Source organism: Bos grunniens, chromosome X (assembly GCF_055505025.1).
Source record: "Bos grunniens cultivar Pamir isolate PY7600 chromosome X, Bosgru_T2T1.0, whole genome shotgun sequence".
Classification (NCBI taxonomy): domain Eukaryota; kingdom Metazoa; phylum Chordata; class Mammalia; order Artiodactyla; family Bovidae; genus Bos; species Bos grunniens.
In genome coordinates, this window is record NC_141194.1 from 66,208,334 (window position 1) to 66,228,402 (window position 20,069).

The 20,069-nt window shown below is 37.3% G+C and overlaps 1 long non-coding RNA gene across 11 annotated transcripts in view; it reads left to right on the forward strand.

Annotated features, from left to right (window-relative positions):
- The window catches only part of LOC147340636 (uncharacterized), a 193,752-nt gene that overhangs the window by 81,796 nt on the left and 91,887 nt on the right, over positions 1-20,069 (forward strand). For all 11 annotated transcript variants that reach the window (XR_015159532.1, XR_015159534.1, XR_015159536.1 and 8 more), the window contains one exon: positions 11,443-11,561. This is a non-coding gene — a long non-coding RNA (uncharacterized LOC147340636). The remainder of the gene's footprint in view (positions 1-11,442; positions 11,562-20,069) is intronic.

Genomic DNA, 20,069 nt, shown 5'->3' on the forward strand with positions numbered 1-20,069 from the left:
ACAGAACCTTTTTCCACTTTCGGTGGAAAAGTAAATTGATACAGTCGCTATCCAGAGCAGTATGGAGATTCCTTAAAAAGCTAAAAATAGAGCTACCATATGACCCAGGAATTGCACTACTGGGCATAAATCCAGAGAAAACCATAATTCAAAATGATACATGCACCCTAGTGTTTATTGCAGCACTATTCACAATAGTAAGGACATGGAAGCAACCTACATGTCCATCAACAGAGGGGTGGATAAAGAAAATATAGTACATATATACAATAGAATATTACTCGGCCATAAAAATGAATGGACTTGTGCTATTTTCAGGATGTGCATGGACCTACAGACTGTAGTACAGAGTAAAGTCAGAAAGAGAAAAATATTGTATAATATTGCTAATATATTCAATCTAGAAAAATGAAGCAGTTGAACTTATTTTCAAGGCAGGAATAGAGACACAGAAATAGAGAACAAATGTATGGATACCAAGGGAGGAAGTGGGGGTGGGAAAAATTGGGAGATTGGGATTGACATATATACAATACTGTGTATAAAATGGGCTTCCCAGGTGGCACTAGTGGTAAAGAACCCTCCTGCCAATGCAGGAGATGTAAGAGATGTGGGTTTGATCCCTGGGTTGGGAAGATCCCCTGTAGAAGGGCATGGCAACCCTCTCCAGTATTGTTGCCTAGAGAATCCCATGGACATAGGATCCTGGCAGGCTGTAGTCGATAGGGTAGCACAGTTGGACACGACTGAAGCAACTGAAAACACATGTATAAAATAGGTTTTCCTGGTGACTCAGTGGTAAAAAAAAATCCACCTGCCAATGCAGAAGATGCAGGTTCGATCCCTGGGTCGGGAAGATACCCTGGAGATGGAAAGGACAACTCATTCCAGTATTCTTGCCTGAGAAATCCCATGGATAAAGAAGCCTGGCGGGCTACATTCGATGGGATCACAAAAGAGTTGGTAATGACTTAAAGACTAAACAACAGTTTTTAAAATAGATAACTAATGCAAACCGGCTGTATAGAACAGGGAAGTCTGTGCTCTGTGGTGACCTAAATAAGAAAGAAATCCAAAAAAGGGAATATATGTATATGTATAGCTGATTCACTTTGCTGTATATCAGAAACTAACACAACATTGTAAATCAACTATTTCATTAAGAATTAAGAAATTAGAAAAAATAGTATGTGATTAACAGATACAAACTACTACACATAAAATAGATAAGCAACATTGATTTACTGTATAGCACAAGAAACTTCAATATCTTCTAATAACATATCATGGAAAATAATTTTTATGTATGTGTGTATATTTGCGTGCTAAGTCACTTAAGTCGTGTCTGACTCTTTGCGATGCTATGGACCATAGCCTGCCAGGCTCCTCAGTCCATGGGATTTTCCAGGCAAGAATACTGGAGTAGGTTGCCATGCCCTCCGCCAAGGGATCTTCCTGACCCAGGGATTGAACTCATGTCTCTTACATCTTATGCACTGGCAAGTGAGTTTTTTTCCACTAGCACTGCCTGGAAAGTATCAGTTTATTTCAGACACATAGTCGTGTCCAACTCTTTGTGACCCCATAGACTGCAGCACGTCAGGCTTCCCTGTCCATCACCAACTCCCAGAGCTTACTCGAACTCATGTCCATTGAGTCAGTGATGCCATCCAACCATCTCATTCTTTGTCGTCCCCTTCTCCTCCTGCCTTCAATCTTTCCCAACATCAGGGTCTTTTCAAATGAGTCAGTTCTCCGCATCAGGTGGCCAAAGTATTAGAGTTTCAGCTTCAGTATTCCAATGAATACTCAGGACTGATTTCCTTTAGGATGGACTGGTTGGATCTTCTTGCTGTCCAAGGGACTCTCTAGAGTCTTCTTCAACACCACATTTCAAAAGCATCAGTTCTTAGGCGCTCAGCTTTCTCTATAGTCCAACTCTCACATCCATACATGACTACTGGAAAAACCATAGCTTTGACTAGATGGACCTTTGTTGGCAAAGTAATGTCTCTGCTTTTTAATAAGCTGTCTAGGTTGATCATAACTTTCTTCCAAGGAGCAAGCTCTTTTAATTTTATGGCTGTCGTCACTGCAGTGTTTTTGGAGCCCCAAAAAATAAAGTCTGTCACTATTTCCATTGTTTCCCCATCTATTTGCCGTGAAGTGATGGGACCAGATGCCATGATCTTAGTTTTCTGAACGTTGAGTTTTAAGCCAACTTTTTTACTCTCGTCTTTCACTTTCATCAAGCAGCTCTTTAGTTCTTTTTTGAGTCAGTGATGCCATCCAGCCATCTTGTCCTCTGTTGTCCCCTTTTCCTCCTGCTCTCAATCTTTCCCAGTTCAGGATCTTTTCCAATAAGTTGGCTCTTCGCATCAGATGACCACAATATTGAAGCTTAAGGTTCAGCATCTGTCCTTCCAGTGAATATTCAGGGTTGATTTCCTTTAGGATTGACTTGTTTGATCTCCTTGCAGTCCAAGGGAATCTCAGGAGTCTTCTCCAGCACCATAGTTCGAGGGCATCAGTTCTTTGCCATGCAGCTTTTTTATGGTCCAGCTCTAATATCTGTATATGACTACTGGAAAAACCATAGCCTTGACTGGATGGACTTTTGTTGGCAAAGTAATGTAGATGGCTAGTAAACACAAAAGTTCTTCAACATCACTCATTATTAGAGAAATGCAAATTAAAACCACAATGAGGTATCATTTCACTTTGGTCAGAATGGCATTCATCAGAAAAAATTGAAAATAGTAAGTGCTGGAGAGGATGTGCAGGAAATGGAATATTCTGACAGTGTTGATGAGAATGCAAACTGATACAATCGCTATGAAGTACAGTATGGAGATTGCTTACAAAATTATGAAGAAAAGTACCATGTGACCCAGCAATCCCATTCATGGGCATGTACCCTGATGAAACCAGAATTGAAAAATACACACATACCCTAATGTTCATTGCAGCACTGTTCATAATAGCTAGGACTTGGAAGCAACTTAGATGTCCCTTGATAGATGAATGGACAAGGAAGTTGTGGTACATTTACACTGTGGAATATTACTCAGTTATAGAAAGAAATTCATTTGAGTCAGTTCTAATGAGGTGGATGAACCTAGAGCCTATGATACAGAGTGAAAGAAAAGCAAAGTAAGAAAGAGAAAGACAAATACTATATATTAACACATATATATGGAATCTAAAAAGATGGTACTGATGGTCTTTCATGTAGGTCAGCAAAGGAGACAGACATAAAGAACAGACTTTTGACTCAGTGGAAGAAACACAGAGCAGGATGATTTGAGAGAATACTTTTGTAACTTATACATTACCATATATAAAATAGGTAACCAGTGTGAATTTAATGTATGGCACAGGGCACCCAAAGCCAGTGTTCTGTGACAGCCTGGAGGGATAGGGTAGAGAGGGCACTGGGAACGGGGTTCAGGATGGAGGGGACATATGTATACCTATGGTTGATTCATACTGATGTATGGCAAAAACCATTACAATATTGTAAAGTAATTATCCTCCAATGTAAATAATTTTTCTAAAAAGAAAAAAGAAGGAACTTATTAAAAAAATCCTACACAGGCAATGTTTTTATAATTGTATTTTTCTAAGTGTTATTGAAATACAGTTCATTTACAATGTGTTAGCTTCAGGTATACATCAAAGTTACTTATATATTTTTTTCAAGTTTGTTTTCCATGATAAGTTATTACAAGATATTGACTGTAGTTCCCTGTCCTATATAGTAGTTCCTTGTTGCTTATCTACTCATACATTATATATAGTAGTGTGTATATTCAGTTCAGTTCAGTCGCTCAGTCATGTCTGACTCTGCGACCTCATGAATTGCAGCACGCCAGGCCTCCCTGTCCATCACCAACTCCCGGAGTCCATCCAAACCCATGTCCATTGAGTCGATAATGCCATCCAACCATCTCATCCTCTCATCCCCTTCTCCTCCTGCCCTCAATCTTTCCTAGCATCAGGGTCTTTTCCAATGAGTCAGCTCTTTGCATCAGGTGGCCAAAGTATTGGAGTTTCAGCTTCAACATCAGTTCTTCCAATGAACACCCAGGACTGATCTCCTTTAGGATGGACTGGTTGTATCTCCTTGCAGCCCAAGGGACTTAGAGTCTTCTCCAACACCACAGTTCAAAAGCATCAATTCTTTGGTGCACAGCTTTCTTTATAGTCCAACTCTCACACCCATACATGACTACTGGAAAAACCAGAGCCTTGACTAGACGGACCTTTGTTGACAAAGTAATGTCTCTGCTTTTTAATATGCTGTCTAGGTTGGTCATAACTTTCCTTCCATGGAGTAAGCGTCTTTTAATTTCATGGTTGCAGTCACCATCTACAGTGATTTTGGAGCCCAGAAAAATAAAGTCAGCCACTGTTTCCACTGTTTCCCCATCTATTTGCCATGAAGTGATGGAACTGCATGCCATGATCTTAGTTTTCTGAATGTTGAGCTTTTAAGCCAACTTTTTCACTCTCCTCTTTCACTTTCATCAAGAGGCTTTTAAGTTCTTCACTTTCTGCCATAAGGGTGGTGTCATCTGCATATCTGAGGTTATTGATATTTCTCCCGGCAATCTTGATTCCAGCTTGTGCTTCCTCCAGTCCAGCATTTCTCATGATATACTCTGCATATAAGTTAAATAAGCAGGGTGACAATATACAGCTTTGATGAACTCCTTTTCCTATTTGGAACCAGTCTGTTGTTCCATGTCCAGTTCTAACTGTTTGTTCCTGACCTGCATACACGTTTCTCAAGAGGCAGGTCAGGTGGTCTGGTATTCCCATGTCTTTCAGAATTTTACACAGTTGATTATGATCCACACAGTCAAAGGCTTTGGCATAGTCAATAAAGCAGAAATAGATGTTTTTTCTGGAGCTCTCTTGCTTTTTCCATGATCCAGCGGATGTTGGCAATTTGATCTCTGGTTCCTTTGCCTTTTCTGAAACCAGCTTAACACAGTTCACGAATTGCTGAAGCCTGGCTTGGAGAATTTTGAACATTACTAGCGTGTGAGATGAGTGCAATTGTGCGGTAGTTTGAGCATTCTTTGGCATTACTTTTCTTTGGGATTGGAATGAAAACAGATCTTTTCCAGTCCTGTGGCCAGTGCTGAGTTTTCCAAATTTGCTGGCATATTGAGTGCAGCACTTTCACAGCATCATCTTCCAGGATTTGAAGTAGCTCAACTGGAATTCCATCACCTCCACTAGCTTTGTTATGATGCTTCCTAAGGCCCACTTGACTTCAGATTCCACAATGTCTGGCTCTCGGTGAGTGATCACACCATTGTGATTATCTGGGTCTTGAAGATTTTTTTTGTACAGTTCTTCTGTGTATTCTTGTCACCTTTTCTTAATATCATCTGCTTCTGTTAGGTGCCTACCATTTCTGCATCCCTAATGACTATACAGTGGAAGTGAGAAATAGATTTAAGGGACTAGATCTGACTGAGTACCTGATGAACTATGGACAGAGGTTTGTGACATTGTACAGGAGACAGGAATCAAGACCATCCCCATGAAAAAGAAATGCAAAAAAGCAAAATGGCTGTCTGCGGAGGCCTTACAAATAGCTCTGAAAAGAAGGGAAGTGAAAAACAAAGGAAACAAGGAAACTCTGAATGCAGAGTTTCAAAGAATAGCAAGGAGAGATAAGAAAGCCTTCCTCAGTGATCAATGCAAAGAAATAGAGGAAAACAATAGAATGGGAAAGACTAGAGATATCTTCAAGATAATTAGAGATATCAAGGGAACATTTTATGCAAAGATGGGCTCAATAAAGTGTGTGTATTAGTGTATATTTTAATCCCAAATTCCTAATTGATCCTTCTTTCTCCCTTTCCCCTTTGGTATCCTTAATAAGTTTTCTTTTCTGTGTGAATCTATTACTGTTTTGGAATAAGTTATTTTGTATAATTTTTTACATTCCACATATAAGCATTATATTTGTCTTTGCCTGGGTTTACTTAGTATGATCATCTCTAGGTCCATGCATGTTGTTGCAAATTTCATTATTTCATTTGTTTTTCTTTCTGTGTAGTATTCTATTCTATATATGTACCACATTGTCTGTACATCTGTCCATGGAAACAAGCTGCGGTCATGTCTCGCTATTAAAAATACTGCTGCCAGGAACATTGGGTGAATATGTATCTTTTCAAATTAGAGTTATCTCTGGATATATGCCTAGGAGTGGGATCACTGAATAATATGGTGACTCTAATTTTTTAGTATTTTAAGAAAACACCATGCTGTTCTCCATAGTGGCTGACCTAGTTTACATTTGCATCAGCAGTGTGCTAGGGTTCTCTTTTCTCCACATCCTTACCAATGTTTGTTATTTATAGATGTTTGATGATAGCCATTCTGAAAGGTGTGAGGTGATATCTCATTGTGGTTGTGATGTGTTGTAGTTTCAGCACATTGTGAAGCATTTTGTTGCACTTCCCTGATGATTTGCAATGTTGAGTATCCTTTCATGTCTGTTGCTCGTCTGCATTTCTTCCTTGGAAAATGGTTGTTCAGTTCTTCCGCCCATTTTAAAATCAGGTTTTTCTGTGTTGAATTGTATGAACTGTTTATACTTGCTAAGTATTAACTTCTTATGCATCATATAATTTGCAAATATTTTCTCCCAGTCTCTAGGTTGTCTTTTCATTTTATTAATAGTTTCCTTTGCTGTGCAAAAGCATTTTAATTTAATTAGATTCCGTTTGTTTATTTTTCCTTTTATTTCCTTCGATTTTGGATAGAAGATCCAGTAAACTATTCCTACTATTGATTTATTTCAGACCATTCTGCCTGTGTTTTCCATTAGGAGTTTTGTGGTTTCCACTCTTATATTTAGGTCTTTGATCCATTTTGAGTTCATTTTTGTTATGTGCTGTTCAAGAATGTTCTAAGTTCATTCCTTCTTTATTTGGCTGCATTCAGTCTTAGTTGTGGCATGTGGGCTTTCTAGTTGTGGCTTGCGGGCTTCAGAGTACAGGAGCTCAGTAGTTGGAGTATGCAAGCTTAGTTACCCCTTGGCATGTGGGATCTTAGTTTTCCAACCATGGATTGAACCTGCATTGAAAGGCATATTCTTGACCATTGAACCACCATGAAAGTCCCTTATTTCATTCTTTTATTTGTAGCTCTCCAGTTTTTCCAGCATCACTTATTGAAGAGACTGTCTTCATTTTATGTTCTTGCCCCTTTTTGTTGTAGATTAATTGACCATAAGTGCATGGGTTTATTTCTGTTTTGTTTTTTCTACTTGAAAAGTAGTTGATTTGCAATGTTGTGTTAGTTTTAGGTGTATAGCACAGTGATATGATTATACATAAGTATATGCATACATATGTATAACTGAATATATATATATATTTTTAAGATTCCTTTTCCTTGTTGGATTTTACAATATATTGAATAGAGTTCCCTATGCTAAACAGTACGTGTTAGTCACTCAGTCGTGTCATCTAGCAGAAAACCTAAATGATCTTTGATTTGACAGCGTATTTTTGGTACAACACCAAAGGCCCAATTCATGAAATATATACTTGAAAAGCTGAATTTCATTAAACTTAAAAAGTTGTTGCTATATTCAAAATGGATAACCAACATGAACCTACTGTATATAGCATATGGAACTCTGCTCAATGTTATGTGGCAGCCTGGATGGGAGGGGAGTTTGAGAGAGAATGTATGCTAGTCGTTCAATCATGTCTAACACTTTGACCTTGTGGATTGTGGCCCACCAGGCTCCTCTGTCCATGGGATTTTCCAGGCAAGAATACTGGAGTGGGGTGCCATTCCCTTCTTCAGGGGATCTTCCCAACCTGGGAATCGAACCTGGGTCTCCTGCATTGCAGGCACACTCTTTACCATCTGAGACGCTAGGGAAGACTGAGGGAGAATGGATACATGTGTACCTATGGCTGAACCCTTTAGCTGTTCGCCTGAAACTATCACAGTATTGTTAATTGGGTATTTCCCAATAGAAAATAAAAAGTTAAAAAAAAAATAAAAAAGTTGTGCTTTGCAAAAGATAATGTTAAGAGAATAGGAAGATCAGCCAGAGACTGGTAGAAAATATTTGCAAAAGAAACATCTGGTAAAAGACTATCATCCAGGTTGCACAAAAACTCTAATAAAAGCTCAATAGTAAGAATGCAATCTGATTAAATAGTAAACAGAAGAACTAACATTCATCTCACCAAAGAAAGTGTACAGGTGGGAAATATATTATCAGGAAAATGCAAATAAACATAAAAAGCCATTGTACATGTATTAGAATGATGAAAATCAGAACACTTAAAAACTACATTCTGGTGAGGGCCTGGAGTAACAGGAATTGTACAATGCTGGTGGGAATGCACAGTAGTAAAGCCACTTTTGAAGGTGGTTCAGTCATTTCTTACAAAAGTAAGCATACCGTTACCACACAATTCTCCATTTGTGGTTACTGGTATTTACCCATACTGCTACTGCTGCTAAGTCACTTCAGTCGTGTCTGACTCTGTGCGACCCCATAGACGGCAGCCCACCAGGCTCCCCCGTCCCTGGGATTCTCCAGGCAAGAACAGTGGAGTGGGTTGCCATTTTCTTCTCCAGTGCATGAAAGTGAAACGTGAAAGTGAAGTCGCTCAGTCGTGTCCAACCCTTAGTGACCCCATGGACTGCAGCCCTCCAGGCTCCTCCGTCCATGGGATTTTGCAGGCAAGAGTACTGGAGTGGGGTGCCATTGCCTTCTCCAGTATTTACCCATAGGAGTTGTAAAATTATGTCCCCACAAACACTTTCTCATGTCTACTTTTAGCAGCTTAATTCATTAATGACCAAATTTGGAAGTATTTAAGACGTCCGTCAATAGGAGAAACAATGCAAGTAGAATAAACAATTTATTGAAAGAATTATGCAGTGAGCATTATCTCTCTACCTGATTTTTAAAGTTTATTTTATTGAAGTATAGTTGTTTACAGTGATTGAGGTTTACAGCAAGTGATTCAATTATGTGTGTATATGTGTGTATTTATGGTTTTTTAAAAATTGTTTTCCTTTATTGGTTATTACAAGATATTGAATATAGTTCCCTGTGCTATACAGTAGTAGACTGTTGATAATTTTATATATAGTAGTTTGTTTTTGTTAATCCCAGATTTACAATTAATCCTTTCCTCCTTTCCCTTTTGGTAACCATAACTTAGTTTTCTCTTTTTTTTAATTGGAGGAAAACTGCTTTACAATTTTGTGTTTATTTCCATAATGTAGTTTTCTGAGTCTATTACTGTTTTGCAAATAAGGTAATTTGTATCATCTTTAAAAAAGATTCCACATGTAAGTGATATCATATGATATTTATCTTTCTTTGTCTGACCTCACTTAGTAAATGTTGTTGCAAATGGCATTATTTCATTTTTTGTGGTTCACTAATATTCCATATATGTATGTGTGTGTATATATATATGTGTATATATATGTGTGTGTATATACATATACACATATATATATATATATATGCCACATCTTCTTTATCCATTCATGTATTGGTGGACATTTAGTTTGGTTCCATGTCTTATCTATTTTAAATAGTGCCGTTATGAACATTGGTGTGCATGTATCTTTTTGAATTATAGTTTATGTTTTTTTTGACTGTGTGCCCAGGTGTGGATTGCTGGATCATAAGAAACCTCCATATAGTTTTCCATGGGGGCAATACCAATTTCATTCCCAGCAACAGTTCTCTACCTGATTTTACATCATTAAACTGTTATCATTTATCAAGTCTGCATGGTTTTGCTGGAGGAAAAAAGACGTATATCAATGAAAGAAAAAAAAAGAACCCAGAAATTGATTTTCAGAAATATACTCAGCCTGTTTTTGACTAATGTCTAAAATCAATTTACTGGATGAAAGATAGTTTTTTAAAAAATTTTATTTATTTTTTAATTGAAGGATAATTGCATGAATCAGTCTTTTTTATATTAGTTTCTGGATCAATTAAACAGGCATAAATTTTAAAAGCGAACTTTGACCTAAACCTCACATTTGCCCAGATTAACTCAAAATGGATCATGGATTTAAATGTAAAATGCCCAAATGTATAAAACATTTAGGCTTAACTATAGGACAAAATTTGTTTGACTTAGCACTTGGCAAATTGTTCTTATGATGACAGACAAAAAAATATTCATTTAACAAAATGAATTGATAAATGGATGACTCTAAAATTGTATAGTTTTGCTCTGCCTAAGTCCATATGAAGAAAATGGAAAGATAATTTGTATTCTCAGAGCAAATATCCACGAACCACTAATGTGTCACTGGGCATGTTCCTATTTATATATTCAATACTCAACCATGGAAATGCAAACCATATAATTAGAAATTGGGCAAAATGCACATAGGAACATTTTACTGATGTATCACCAAGGACATGGAAAGGTATTGAAAATTGCTAACAGTTAGAGAAATGCAAATTAATAGCAGGATGGGATACCATCATTTACTTGATAGAAGAGATAAAATACATAACATTGACCATATGAAATCCTGAGGTAGACGTGAAAAAACTGAAACTCTCATACATTCTTAATGGGTGAATCAAATAAAATTTATATCCATTTTTCAAAGCATTTTTTAAGCTTGGCTAGTTTTCTTTTTTTCTAGTGTTTTATTTTTAAAAAATTTTATATTGAAGTATAGTTGATTTACAATGCTGTACAGCAAAATGATTCAGTTATATATACATGCCTTTTTAAAAATATTTTTTTCCATTATGGTTGAATATAGTTCTCCTTGCTATACAGTAGGACCTTTTTGTTTTTTTATTCTGTATATAATAGTCTTCATCTGTTAACCCTAACCTTCCACTCTATGCCTCCCCTAAACCCTCACCCTTGGCAACCATTCTATTTTCTGTGTCCATGAATTTGTTTTTGTTTCATAGATAGATTAATCTGTGTCCTATTTTAGATTCCACATATAGATATCATATGGTGTTTGTCTTTGTTGGACTTATTCACTTAGTCTGTAGTTGCATCCATGTTGCTGTGAATGGCAGTATTTCATTGTTTTTCATGGCTGAGTTTTATTCCATTGTGTATGTGTACCATACCATCTTTATCCTTTTATCTGTCAGTGTACCTTTAGGTTGTTTACGTGTCTTTGCTATTGTGACTAGTGCTGCCATGAACATTTATGCATGTATCTTTTTAATTATAATTTTCTCTGGATATATGCCCAAGAGTGGTACTGCTGGGTCATATGGTATTTCTACTTTTACTTTTTTGAAGAATCTCCATACTATATTGCACAGTGAGTGCACCTTACATTCCCACCAACAGTATAGGAGGTTTCCATTTTCTCCATACACTCTGCAGCAGTTGTAATTTGTAGACTTTTTTTTTTTTTCCCTTTTAGGTGTTTTTTGTTTTGTTTTGGCTGCTCTACACAGCCTGTGGAGTTTTGTTCTCCAACCAGAGATCGAACCCCATGATCCCTGCAATCAAAATGTGAAATCTTAACCACTGGACTACCAGGTAAGTTCCTATGTCCTTGTTATTTGTTTTTTTGTTGTTGTTGTTGTTAATCTTTTTGTTTTATATTGGGATTTAGCTGATAAACAGTGTTGTGATAGTTTCAGGTGAACAGCCAAAGGGACTCAGCCATAGATATGTATGTATCCACCCTTCCCCAAACTCCTCTTCCATCAAGGCTGTCACATAACAGGGGGAATGGATAGTTTGGGAATTTGGAATGGATATGTACACACTGCTGTACTTAAAATGGGTAACCAACAAAGACCTAGTGTATAGCACAGGCAAGTAGACTTTTTAATGGTGGCCATTCTTACCAGTGTGAGGTGGTACCTCATTGTAGTTTTGATTTGCATTTCTCTAATACATAGTGATGATAAGCACTTTTTCATGTGCCTATTTGCCATCTCTATGTCTTCTTTGGAGGCTTATTTATTTAGGTCTTCTCCCTGTTTTTGGATTGGGTTGTCTGTTTTCGTTGTTGTTGAGTTGTGTTTGCTGTTTCTATATTTCGAAAATGAAGCCCTAGTCATTTGCGTCTCTTGCAAGTATTTTCCCCATTCTGTAGATTGTCTTTTTTGTTTTATGTTTTGTTTGAGTGTGCAAAAGCTTGTAAGTTTGATTAGGAACCATTTTCATTTTCTCTGTGACTGCAACCATGCAGCTTGTGTGATCTTAGTTTCCTGACCTGGGATTGACCTCATACCCTGAGCAGTGAAAGTACAGAGGCCTAACCATTGGACCACTAGGGAATTCCTCCATTTATTTTTCTTCCCTGTGGTTTTTCTTCTTCTTCTTCTTCTTCTTCTTTTTTTTTTTAATGGATTCCTTTGCTGTGCAATAGCTTGTAAGTTTGATTCAGTTCAGTTCAGTCACTCAGTCGTGTCCAACTCTTTGTGACTCCATGGACTGCAGCACGCCAGGCCTCCCTGTCTATCACCAACTCCTGGAGCTCACTCAAATTCATGTCCATTGAGTCAGTGATGCCATCCAGCCATCTCATCCTCTGTCGTCCCCTTCTCCTCCCGCCTTCAATCTTTCCCAGCATCAGGGGCTTTTCCATTGAGTCAGTTCTTCGCATCAGGTGCCCAAAGTATTGGAGTTTCAGCTTCATCATCAGTCCTTCCAATAAATATTCAGGACTGATTTCCTTTAGGATGGACTGGTTGGATCTCCTTGCAGTTCAAGGGACTCTCAAGAGTCTTCTCCAACACCACAGTTCAAAACCATCAATTCTTCGGCACTCAGCTTTCTTTATAGTCCAACTCTCACATCCATACATGACTACTGGAAAAACCATAGCTTTGACTAGACGGACCTTTGTTGGCAAAGTAATGTCTCTGTTTTTTAATATGCTGTCTAGGTTGGTCATAACTTTTCTTCCAAGGAGAAAGCGTCTTTTAATTTCATGGCTGCAGTCACCATCTACAGTGATTTTGGAACCCCAAAAAATAAAGTCAGCCACTGTTTCCACTGTTTCCCCATCTATTTGCCAAGAAGTGAAGGGACTGGATGTATGATCTTAGTTTTCTGAATCGAGTTTTAAGCCAACTTTTTCACTCTCCTCTTTCACTTTCATCAAGAGGCTCTTTATTTTCTTCAGTTTCTGCCATAAGGGTGGTATCATCTGCATATCTGAGGTTATTGATATTTCTCCTGGCAATCTTGATTCCAGCTTGTGCTTCATTGAGCCCAGCATTTTTCATGATGTACTCTGCATATAAGTTAAATAATCAGGGTGACAATACACAGCCTTGACATACTCCTTTCCTGATTTGGAACCAGTCTTTTGTTCCATGTCTGGTTCTTACTGTTGCTTCTTGACCTGCATACATATTTCTCAGGAGGCAGGTTAGGTGGTCTGGTATTCCCATCTCTTGAAGAATTTTCCACTGTTTCTTGTGATCCACACAGTCAAAGGCTTTGGCATAGTCAATAAAGCAGAAATAGATGTTTTTGTGGAACACTCTTGCTTTTTTATGATCCAACGAATGTTGGCAATTTGATATCTGGTTCCTCTGCTTTTTCTAAGTCCAACTTGAACATCTGGAAGTTCACGGTTCACATAATGTTGAAGCCTGGCTTGGAGAATTTTGAGCATTACTTTGCTAGCATGTGAGATGAATGCAATTGTGTGGTAGTTTGAGCATTCTTTGGCATTGTCTTTCTTTGGGATTGGAATGAAAACTGAGCTTTTCCAGTCCTGTGGCCACTGGAGTTTTCCAAATTTGCTGACATATTGAGTGTAGCACTTTCACAGCATCATCTTTCAGGATTTGAAATAGTTCAACTGGAATTCCATCACCTCCACTAGCTATGTTGATAGTGATGCTTCCTAAGGCCCACTTAACATCACATTCCACGATGTCTGGTTCTAGGTGAGTGATCGCACCATCGTGATTATCTGGGTCATGAAGATCTTTTTGTATAGTTCTTCTGGGCATTCTTGCCACCTCTTCTTAATATCTTCTGCTTCTGTTAGGTCCATGCCATTTCTGTTCTTTATTGTGCCCATCTTTGCATGAAATGTTCCCTTGGTATCTCTAATTTTCTTGAAGAAATCTCTAGTCTTTCCTAGTAAGTTTGATTAAGTTCCCTTTTTTTTTTCCTAGTAAGTTTGATTAGGTTCCTTTTTTTGTTTGTTTGTTTTTCTTGGGAGATTCTCCTAAGCAAACATTGGTATGATTTATGTCTGACAATGTTTTGCCTATGGTGTCTTTGAGGACTTTTATAATGTCCTGCCTTATGTTTAAGTCTTTAAGCCCTTTTGACTTTATTTTTGGGTGTGGAGAGGGTGTGTTCCGACTTCATTGATTTACATGAGGCTGTTCAACTTTCCCAGCACCACTTAATGAAGAGAGTTTTTCCCATTTTATATTCTTGCCTCCTTTGTCAAAGATTAATTGGCAATAGGTATGTGGATTTATTTCAAGGCTCTCTATTCTGTTCCCTTGGTCTGTATGTCTGTTCGTATGTATGGCGAATCCATATGTCAGGCAAATTTCGTATGTCAGGCAATTCTTTACCACTAACACCACTTAATTTCTTACTGATTTTCTGTGTGGATCATCTGTCTGTTAGTGTAAGTTGGGTATTAAAGTCCCCTACTATTATTGTGTTACAGTTAATTTCCCCTTTTGTGAGTTTTAGTATTATGTTTTGAGATGCTCTTCTTTGCATCAGTATTCAGAATTTTTATGTCTTCTTTTTGAATTGATCTGTTCATCATTATGTGGTGTCATTTTTGGTCCCTTGTAATATTCTTCATTGTGCAGTCTGTTTTCTCTTATTTTAGAATTGCTCCTTTGGCTTTTTTCTGATTTCCATTAGCATTGAATGTTTTTTCTATCCCCTCACTTTGTGTCTCTTGAAGACAGCATATATACAGGTCTTGTTTTTGTATCCATTCAGCCAGTCTGTGACTTTTGGATGGAGCATTTAATCTATTTACATTTTAAGTAAAAAACTTTAAACATTTATTAATAAATAATATTTATTAATAAATATTAAATTTTTGTTAATTGTTAATTAACAAAATTGTTAATTTTTCTCAATTGTTTTGGATTTGGTTGTTTCTGTAGGTCTTTTTTTCTCTTGTGTTTTCTGCCTAGAGAGGTACCTTTAGCATTTGTTGTAAAGCTGTTTTGTTGGTGCTGAGTTCTCTTAAATTTTGCTTATCTGTAAGGCTTTTCATTTCTTCATTGATTTTGAATTAGATCCTTGCTGGATAGAGTAAACTTGATTGTAGGTTTTCCTTTTCAGTACTTTAAATATATCCTGTCACTCCCTTCTGGCCTGCAGAGTTTCTCCTGAAAGATTTGCTCTCAATATTATGAGGATTCCCTTGTATGTTACTTATGTTACTTGTTGCTTTTCCCTTGCAGTTTTGAATATGTTTTCTTTGTGTTCAATTTTTGTTGGTGTGATTAATATGTATTTCAGTGTGTTTCTACTTGGGTTTATTCTGTAAGGGTCTCTCAGCGCTTCTTAGACTTGATTGACTATTTCTTTTCCCATCTTAGGGAAGTTTTTGACTATAATCTTTTCAAATGTTTTCTCAGACCCTTTCTCTCTTGATTCTTCTTCTGAGACCCCAATAGTTAGAATGTTGTTGCATTAAATATTGTTCCAGAGGTATCTGAGACTATCCTCAATTCTTTTCATTCTGTTTTCTTTATTCTGCTCTTAAGCAGTTTTTTCCACCATTCTGTCTTCCAGCTTACTTATCCATTCTTCTGCCTCAGTTATTCTGGTATTGATTTCTTCTAGAATGTTTTTAATTCTAGTAATTGAGTTGTTCATTACTGTTTGCTTATTTCTCATTTCTTCTGGGTCCTTGTTAAATGATTCTTTCATTTTCTCCATTCTGTTTTTGTGATTTTGAATCATCTTTACTATCATTACTCTGAATTCTTTTTCAGGTAGTTTGTTTATTTCGTCTTTCTTTATTTGGTCTTGTGGGGTTTTACCTTATTCCTTTATCTGCATGATATTTCTGTGTATTTTCATTTTGTCTGAGTTACTGTGTTTGAATTCTCCTTTCTTCAGACTGTAGGTTCATATTTTTTCTTACTTTTGATCTCTGCTTCTGGTGGGTTAGGTTCATCGAGTTGCTTTTGTAGGCTTTGTGTTGGGAGGTACTTGTTCCTAAGTTCTGGTGGGTGGAGGTGAGTTTTTTCCCCCCTCTGATGGGCAGGACTTTGTGAGGTGGTGAATATTGGTTTTATATTGCTGTCTTGTTTGTTGTTTGTGTGAGGTGTCCAGCCCTGGGTGCTGCAGGCAGTTTTGTGGTTCCAGGTCTTTTATTCAGATGGGAGCCTTTGTGGAAATTCTCATGATGAATAATCTCTGAGGTCAGGATTACTCTGGCACTAGCATCCTGAACTGCGCGCTCCAACTCCAGACGGTCAGGCCTGACTTCTGGTCAGGGTACCAAGACTGCATGAGCCATTTGTTATATCAATAAAGGGGATTAAAACAAATGAACAATAAACCCAGTACAAGAAACAGAAAATGAATCCTAGACAAATGGTAAAAGCAAAATCAGACAAACAAAAATAAAAAGAAAGGAACATAATGCACACAGATATATACATAGAAACAAAGAAAAAAGACCAAAGAAGACAAAAGTACAAGAGAGTGACCCAGAGAACAAAAGAAACTAAACATGATATCAACCAATTAAAACAAAACTGAAACACAAAACAGAACATGAAACGAAAGCCAAGTGCCAAGTGAGGAATAAAGCAAGTAAAACAAAACACATAAACAAAAATGGTGAAAAAATGAAAAAGCAAAGTTAAGTAGAAGTATATAAAAAAGATCCATATATATTAAAGAAAAGCTACAACAAATAGAGAACACCCCCAAATACATAGAACAGCAGAAGGCCAAAGTAGACAGAAAAATATATTAAGGAAATTAAAGTGTGATTAGAAAAAAAATTCCCAAGAGCCTAAGTAGAAATAATCATAATAAAAACAATCACAACAACAAAGAATAATGAAGGGAGTAAAAATGAAAGAAAAAGAAATCTAGAATCAATAACAATGAATCCAAACAAAAAATAATAATAAATGTTTTCCTAGGGTCTCAACTGTTAGTGTCCTTGTCCCCTTTGTGAGCCACAGCCCATCTCTGCCTCCTTAGGAAGACCTTCAGTGGTGAGGAGGGCTGGTCTCTGGACCTGCTGTGGTTCCTGTGGTTACAGCTCGGACTCTAATCTGACCCTACTCCCATGTGTGCTTGCCTCCAATGTCCATAGGTGACAGAGCTAGAATGTTTTCTTTTGTGGAAACACTCATTGTCTTTTTATATATTCTTCAGACACAGAGTCTACACAGTTGATTGTGTGGATTTAGTCTGCAGCTTGTGCAGCTGATGGAAAAGTTTTCGATTTTCTACCTTAGACTCTCTGCTTCTGGAGCTCAATTATAGTTTTATTCCCACCTCTACACATGGTCTGTTCATAGGAGTTTCCTCTGGATGCTGCTGTGGAAAACTTGAGTTGACCCAGTGAGTTCTGGGTGTAAAGGTTGCAGAGCTGCTTGGATTGTAGGGACCCCAGTGGCATCGGAAGCACAGGGAAGTTGGTGGTCACAGGTGCAGGAGGTATGGCTCTGTTAGGATTCTTTTCTAGCCTCTGGCAGCTGGTGCTTAAAGAGCTTCCCTGGCTGGTCCTTGTCTATTGCTCAGTGCATCGGGCACTCAAAGGCCACCTTTTTTAGCATCTTTCTCTTGGGCTTCCCTTGTGGCTCAGCTGGTAAAGAATCTTCCTGCAATGCAGGGAACCTGGGTTCGATCCCTGGGTTGGGAAGATCCCCTGGAGAAGGGAAAGACTACCAACTCCAGTATTCTGGCCTAGAAAAATTCCATGGACTATACAGTCCATGGGGTCAAAAAGTCAGCTGCGATTGACTTTCACTTTCACTATTGGTCAGCTGCTGGTTGTGGCGTGTAGAGGGAGAGAGGCTACAGTGGTAGCTCCACCCATTGTGTGACTCAGAATGGCTGCCCAGCTTTCCTTCAAAGGCATTCCTGCTTTTCTGTGAATTTGACCTTTCTATGAATTTGTCCATTTCTTCTAGGTTGTCTGTTTTATTGGCATATAGTTTCTTGTCGTATTCTCTTATGATCCTTTGTATTTCTGTGGTGTCAGTTGTAGCTTCTCCTTTTCCTTTTTTATTTTATTGATTTGAGTCGTCTCCTTTTTTCTTGATGAGTCTGGCTAAAGATTTATCAATTTTATCTTCTCAAAAAACTAGCTTTCGTTTTTCATTGATTTTGCTATTGTTTTCTTCATTTCCATTTCATTTATTTCTGCTATAAATTGTCTGCTTTTGCTAAATTTCAATTTTGTTTGTTCTTTTTTGTTGTTGTTGCTTTAGGTATAAGGTTAAGCTATTTATTTGAGATTTTTCTTGTTTGCCGAGGTACAATTATATTGCTATAAACTTCCCTCTTAGAACTTTTGCTGCATCCCATAGGTTTTGTGTCATTATGTTTTTGTTGTCATTCATCTCTGGTATTTTTGATTTCCTCTTTTATTTCTTCAGTGAGCCATTGGTCATTTAGAAACATACTGTTTACCCTCCATGTGGTTGTGTTTTTTACGTCCCCCTCCCCATAATTGATTTCTAATTTCATAGCATTGTGGTTCGAAAAGCTACTTAATATGATTTCCTTTTCTTAAGTTACTGATGCTTGATTTGTGGCCCAGGTTGTAATCCCTGGAGAATGTCCCATGTTTACTTGAGAAGAAAGTGTATTCTGCTTTTGGATGGAATGTCCTATAAGTCACAGGATTTATATCACAGTTAAATCTATAAGGTCTGATGTGTCATTTAAGGCTCGTGTTTCGTATAGAAACACAAAAAAAGCTTAGTTTTCAGTGTAGATGATGTGTACATTGGTGTTAGTGAGGGTAAGCAAACCTTTTTAAAATCAATTAATTTGATAAGCTACCTTCTATAATCTCAAAGAAAAAAAGAGATGATAAAATTATCAATATCATGAATAAAATAAGTGACATTATTACAACTTGTAAAGACATTTAAAGATATTAAGACACCAACTAGTATAACCTCCCTCAGAATATATAATTTGAACAAACCCATATTTATGAATCAATTAAAATTTGTTTTTAAATAATCTTTCAACTTGTAAATTTTGGTGGAGGAAATCAATCACCCAGCATTACTAGTTAGTAGAGAAATACAAATCAAAACTATAGTGAGAGGTATATGACCTCACACTAGTCAGAATAGCTGTCATAAAATCTATAAACAATAGATGCTGGGGAGCTTGTGGAGAAAAGCTCCCTACTGTTGGTGGGAATGTAAATTTGTATAGCTACTATGTAGAATAGTATGGAAGTTTCTTAAGAAGCTAAAAATAGAGCTACCATATGACCCAGCAATCCCACTCCTTGGCATATATCTGGAGAAAACCATAATTCTAAAGGATACATGTACCCTAGTGTTTATTACAACACTATTTACAATAGCCACGAAATGAAAGCAACCTAAATGTCCATCAGCAGGGGAGTAGATAAAGAAGAAGTGGTACATATATACAATGGAACATTACTCAGCTGTAAAAAAAGGAATGAAGTATTGGCATTTGCATAGACCTAGAGATTGTCAGTTAGAGTGAAGTAAATCAGAAAGAGAAAGACAAATATTGTATAATATCACTTATATGTGAAATCTAGAAAAATGGTACAGATGAACTTATTTTCGTAGCAGAAGTAAGAGTCACAGATGTAGAAAACTGACATGTTTTACAGGGTGGGAAATGGTGAGGGGGTGGTCTGGGATGAATTGGGAAATTGGGATTGACATATATACACTACTAAATGTAAAATAGATAACTAATGTGAACCTAGAGTATTGCACAGAAAACTCTACTCGGAGTTCTGTGGTGACGTAAATGGGAAGGAAATCTAAAAAACAGTCAATTAATTGAGAAACATACTTTATGGATTTGAAGACTCGCCAATAGTAAGGATGC